The 5,991-nt window shown below is 36.2% G+C and overlaps 1 long non-coding RNA gene across 1 annotated transcript; it reads right to left on the bottom strand.

Moving 5' to 3' along the window:
• Positions 1-378: 378 nt before the first annotated feature.
• On the bottom strand, positions 379-5,320 carry LOC116442101. The gene is made up of 3 exons (XR_004239395.1): positions 4,242-5,320; positions 1,825-1,981; positions 379-1,010 (listed from the first exon to the last, which is right to left on the bottom strand). It is a non-coding gene; the product is annotated as an uncharacterized LOC116442101 (long non-coding RNA).
• Positions 5,321-5,991: the final 671 nt, after the last annotated feature.

Below are 5,991 nucleotides of genomic sequence, written 5' to 3'. Positions count from 1 at the left end.
TCTGTAAAGGTTCATTGGATTTTCCATGGTTTGTTGCCCATGGAAAGACAGTTTGGAGGGAAAAAAAAAGAAAGATAATACACACTGAGAATTCTGGAAGCACATAAGCACTAATGCTGTACACTTAAACTGTCTCTGGTAAATAACAGTAAGGAGGAAACATTTCTGTATGCACTACATGGTTGCATTTTCATATCGACTAGACTAGTTTATGAGCTGCATGTCAACTGTTTACAAGTAGGACTGCTTCTGTATTTAAGTGGTGTACACTATGAAATTCAAGGGATTTAAAATGCTATCTGTGTTCTGTCTCATGTACAGGGTGATAGACACCCTTCATTTGTAAGCATTAGCAAAATGAGATGCAGTTGCAGAAAATGTAATTGGATCATCTTTGTATTTTATGTCAGCACGTCTAAGTGCTGTTAAAAGATGTACAATGCATACAATGCAATCTGACAGCAAATAGAGTAGCTGTTGTAGGCATGACAAATAATAGCAGACTTCACTTTTCATTGTCATTCTTACACAGGCAATATCCGATAAACAAGGAAGCTATAACACTGCCTAGAAACTTATTCGTTTCAAAACCTTTCCTATGTTATGTCCATAATCACAGTTCCATTGTGGAAACATGGAAGGCTGTCTCTGTTTCCAATCAGAGAAATTCTATTTTAAACAAACTCATCTTTACTTATAATTACCTTGAAACTTGGAATTATGCATCATGAAATGATGTGAAAGACTCAGAGTATTATATTTTTGAACTCAATATTAGTCCACCAATAAAACAAGCTAATCATTGCATGAGCTGCTATCTGCATTTTTAAGGAGCTCATTAGTGTCATCACTAGACACAGTTGTATAATTTGAAGATTACTTCAGTCTTTCTTTTGGCAACAGCATGAGTTTTTATCCCTTCATTCACATTGTCTCCTTGCTTCAAAATAATTGACTCGAGGTAAATCAATCTTGGCAAGATATTCCCAAGGATCAAGTTTCCAGCTAAGCTGTTAAAGAAAAGACCATGGAAAATGATGAGTCTTGTGTCACAAGCTGTGCAGGTAAAAATCCTTCAAGGCCCAAGGACTAGGCTGCTTGAAGAGCTGCTACTGACTAAGTGCAGCAACCAACTTCCCAGATCACTCCCTCCTTTCACAGTACCTGTAGGAGCAAGAGAAAAGGAAGGTGTTCTAATTACATTGCTGTATCCCGTTACATACTAGGACACACACAAGTATCAGAGTGGAAGGCACTGAAAGAGATTATAGTGTTGGCAATGGTCACATTAAGAACTAAGGAAGTCTCTTCAAGGAAACCTCTTTTACTAGAACTCTGTTCTAGCAGAGAGTTTCAAGTTTACCAGTTCCAGTAGGTTTATTCGATTTTTTTGTATTTACTTTGTGCTTAATGAATACCTTTAAAAAACAACAAAAAAAGTGGTCTATTTTTCTTTTTTCCTCAGCAAAAAGATGTATAAAACCCACATAAACTGGGTTTGGGTGTATTTTTTGGGTTCACTTTTCATGGCATTACAGTATCTCATTCCTCCCTTTAAAATATGAAGCAAACTAAAGTCATTACTTTGTAGAAAGTGAGGGCTGGAATTTAGAAAAAGCAGAGGGAACAAGAAATTAGTAAGCTGAAAAGAGCATAGAGAGCTGAAAGTTTGTTTTGCTAATTTAGCACCTACTTTTTTGATCAAGGATGGTCTCCCTCAACCAACAACTGAAGTCCTAAATTTTTGCAGCTGATTCATGAACGCAAATGTGGCATTAGACCTATGCAAGACATATATGACATTTTCAGGTCCAGTGGAAATACCTGCGAAACTATTCCTCCTCTGAGTTCACCAAAGACATGAGGGTGCTATTTGCTGTGTGTAATGCACACACAGCCAAACATTCCCTTGTTCCAATGTCATGAGGAGCAGTCTCATAGCAGAGGATATCTGTGCAGAGTGCTGACTGTAGAGCAACCACTAAAATATAAAAAATAAATTTCAAAAAAGTGCTTAATTTACCGTATTTAATTTATGAACCTACAAATCAGATGAGCACCCAAAGCAGTTTGGGAGTACACTTCTCTTTCAAGGAGGTGCAAATGCAAATTACACTAACTAAAACACTTGTTCTACCATGGTTTTATGAGATCTTGAATGAAAAACAGAAAAGTAAGCAGGTAAGGAAAAAATAGAAAGCATTTTATGTACCTACTTGTCAAGTGCACAATGTTTTTAACTGGAAAAATTACTTTCTGGATGTCCTTGGGGCTACAAAAAGTTCTGAACCTTGCAAAAAGTGAAGCAGTGGTTATAAACTGGCTGGTGAAAGGCAGATCCCAAAACACCAGGCAGTTGCTTTTTATTTCAGATGTCACCAAAACCCAGACCTTTTCCATTCTGCTGATAAGTAACTAACATTTTTATATAAGAACTTACAGCAGGAATTTCAATCACCCAACCTAGTATTTACAACTAGAGTATACAACCCCTCAGTGTAGCCTACTTAAAACTGCCTATAAGAGAATTCATTACATTCTGTGCATTAACCTCCTTCTGCCTGTTATGATTCACTCTTGGCTGCTGTGTCTGAATGGCTGCTGGGTTTGTCTATTTTATCTTAGAATCAATTAATTTTCCTCTGCCTTCAATATGCACTTATTGTACAGAATAAACGTGCCCCAAACAAAGAGGTAGAAACTTAGCATGGATTTAAACATTGTCTATTACATAAAAGTAAGAAATGCAGTCCTGAATTACCACCTATTTTTTTTTGTTAAACTACAGAGTGGCAGAGTGGCATCAGTTCTCAAAGTTGGCAATATTGAATTAAAATAAAGTCAAGAATTTTTCTGTGTATAAACGTACTTATTATTAAAATTAGGGAATAACTGAGCTAAATTTCTTACCAAGTTTCTAAAATTTTTGAAAAGTTTTGAAATTATGAAATTTGGGATTGAAACAGGAATTACAGCTTCTCCTCTCAAGAGGAGACTAAGTATGACCCAGCTCTTGGTAGAACATATATTTTTATTTAAACAGCAAGTTGCTTTTAGACTGATTTCTAGAATATTTCCATTTGTTATCACTTTTTCATTGCAATATAATTTCAAAAAGTTAGGTTTAACAGTAAGACTTTGAGGCTTCTCTTGAAATGACCAAGTGAAACTGTCAAGGTGCCGAAAAAACCCGTTCAAAATTATCCAAGAGTCTGAAACTGTTTTAGTCAATGTGTAAAGTGAATGACAAAAATATTAATAATTTAATGAATTTATTTAATGTACTTTTAAAAACAGCAATGGCTTTTTAATTCATAAATTAAATCAATGCAAAGTTGCATTCATCAGATGTATATAAAAATTCATTCTGGTAATTCTGGTAATCATCAGAAAGGAATGAATAAACTTAGACATGTAGCAAATTCACTATAAAGTCCTTTCTGAGGATTATGCAAGCTTCACAGAAGAACAGAATTTTGAAGAAGAAAATAGGTCAGGAAGACATTCTGATGGACAGGCACCAGGACAGAAGAGCTCCATGGAAAGAGACCAGACACCAGAATAACACTGCAAAAAGTTCAAACCCTTTGACTCAAATGTGAAAATAAGAATGATTATTCCTGATTTCTAATACTGGCAGAAAAGTCAAATATGAAACTGTGATTGCATTTACCTGTGCATCGAGGGATCACTCAGTGAGTGATGAGGAGCGGAGAAACACTGAGGGCAAGGAAAACATAGTGCCAAGAAACATGCAATATCCCATCCAGTAATTATATTCAGATGTATCCAGATGTTAATGTAGTTTGAAACTAAAGACTGCATTTATTTTTGCATTGACTGTTCTCTTTTCCAAAACCTTCTCAAGCACAGGAATGGCCAGGGGAAAAGGAGCTCAGCTGCCTGGGGGTGGAGGAGCTGGCAGCCCCCAGAGCAGTATTTCCCATCAGTGCCTTTGCTCCCCTGGGAGTTCTGGGACCAAATTCTTTAGAATCCCCTTTTGGATGAATCCAGGGTCTGCTCCAAGAGAACAATCTGAGGAAAAATCTGCCCAGATACAACTACTATCACATCTGATCCAGTAAGGGATTTTACAGGAAACAGTATAAAATCTTCCTTTGCCTTGCTTTGCCTATATTTACATACAAAAATGTTCATGTCAATGTAAGCAGTTCTTTCCTGACCAACAACAGAGAAGGGAAAAAAAAGGAAAAAGAGAGAGTGAAGGTGACAGCACTTACCATTTCTTTATAAATTTTTATTAGAAATCCTCTCCTCAAGGTAATTGGATCATTTCTCTTTTCCACAGAGCTGAGACAAAGAAATTACAGAGAAATATAAAAATATGTCTGTGACAGAGTGTAGAAATTTAACAGAAGGATTTGGAAGTACTCTGGAGAGGAAAGAAGGAGATAGATTTAGTTATTTTTACAGTTCAGTGCTGTTAAAGTTTTGTAATACTGAGAAATAAAGCAGAATTCATGTTTATGTTGGTTTGAACATGCTGAGAAGGGAGGCTTTTAAATTTGTCATTAATAAAACCTTCTTGAGGTCTTTCCTACAGCCAATTTATTGGCCTAAAAAGTACACTGTACCTTTAGAGCTTCAGAGATTTTCATTCCTTGATCACCCAGACTTGCATGAGTATCCTGAGGTTCAACACAATCCAGGCTATGCTGCTGTGGAGCCTTCACAGCCAAAGAAAGAGTCTGGGTCTCTGTGACAGGGACTGGAATGGATCCCAAAGGAAAAAGAAACATGGGGGAACTGTGAAACTGTCTAAGTGTGTACATTAGATTATGTGAAACACTAACATCTCTTTTGGCCAGTAACTTGACAGCTTTAAGTCTGATACTTAAGCCGGATGCTTTTATTGTGTGGATATGAAAAATATCCATTGAGATGGATGGCTGCAGGCCTGGGGTTTTTTGTGGGTTTTGTTGTTGTTTTTATCGTGGTTTGGTTTGGTTTTTAATTCTGGAAAGAAACTTCCACTGCAAGCCATTTGGCTGATTCTCAATGACAAGGTAAAAATGAGGGATCCCAACCAACTGCTAGTTCCCAATTTCATTGCAAGGGAAAGGGATTCGATGCTTTGTGGGACTCAACCTTCCTGAAATTAGGTATAGAATAATCAAAAGCAAATATATTCAGACTTCCATATGCTCAAAATAACAATCAGAATTGAATTGCAGTAGTTCCACCCATTTCTGATGAACAGGGAATCTTGCAATAATTAGAAAACTCAATAGTAAGGTATACACATGCCTTCTACATCCAAACACTGCTTGTGTTTCCACATTATTTTGAATGAGGCTAGGCACAGTGGGGCTAAGGTAGAATTGTACTGATATGTAGAGGAAGAAGGCAATTCTAAATAAAATATAAACAAAATATATGGAGGTCACTGGTCCAAAATGTTTTGTCTTAGTCCCTTAAAATTAAAATAATCGAGGGGCTATGTTGTGTAAATATATAGAAAGTTTATTACTGTGTAATGATGACATGAAAAAAAGACCTTGAAGTTTCTCTTCTACTCTCTAAACAAATATAAAATTACATAGATTTCTAATTATTAAGGAAATTGTCTCCACTGGTTTCACATAGACCTCACTGGGTATAAAATCAATGCCTTTCATATCACTGTGACTGGCAGGGTATGCAGGAAACATCTATTTCCTATACCTTTTCCTGAAAGGGGGCAGCTGACAGCTACAAGGGAGAGCTGTTGTAATTGACAATGAAGACATAGGTTTAGTTAGCCATTCTGACTGGAAAGTGTAGTTAAAAAGTTATTTTTGAAATTCTTACATGTTATCTTGTTTGTATACCCTATGTAAAATAAACTTTGTTTAAGCAATAGAACATAATTAGGGTTAAAAGAGATGTAGAGTATGGATTTGCAATAAAAGCAACAACTTCCTTATCACACCATCTTCTTATGGTTATTTTCTACACCAATTGAAAATGGCCAGAAAACTGAAGGCACTA

Source organism: Corvus moneduloides, chromosome 3, assembly GCF_009650955.1.
Source record: "Corvus moneduloides isolate bCorMon1 chromosome 3, bCorMon1.pri, whole genome shotgun sequence".
In the NCBI taxonomy this organism is placed as follows: Eukaryota; Metazoa; Chordata; class Aves; order Passeriformes; family Corvidae; genus Corvus; species Corvus moneduloides.
The sequence above is the reverse complement of the archived record's forward strand: the minus strand, read 5'-3'. Positions and strand labels throughout refer to the sequence as shown.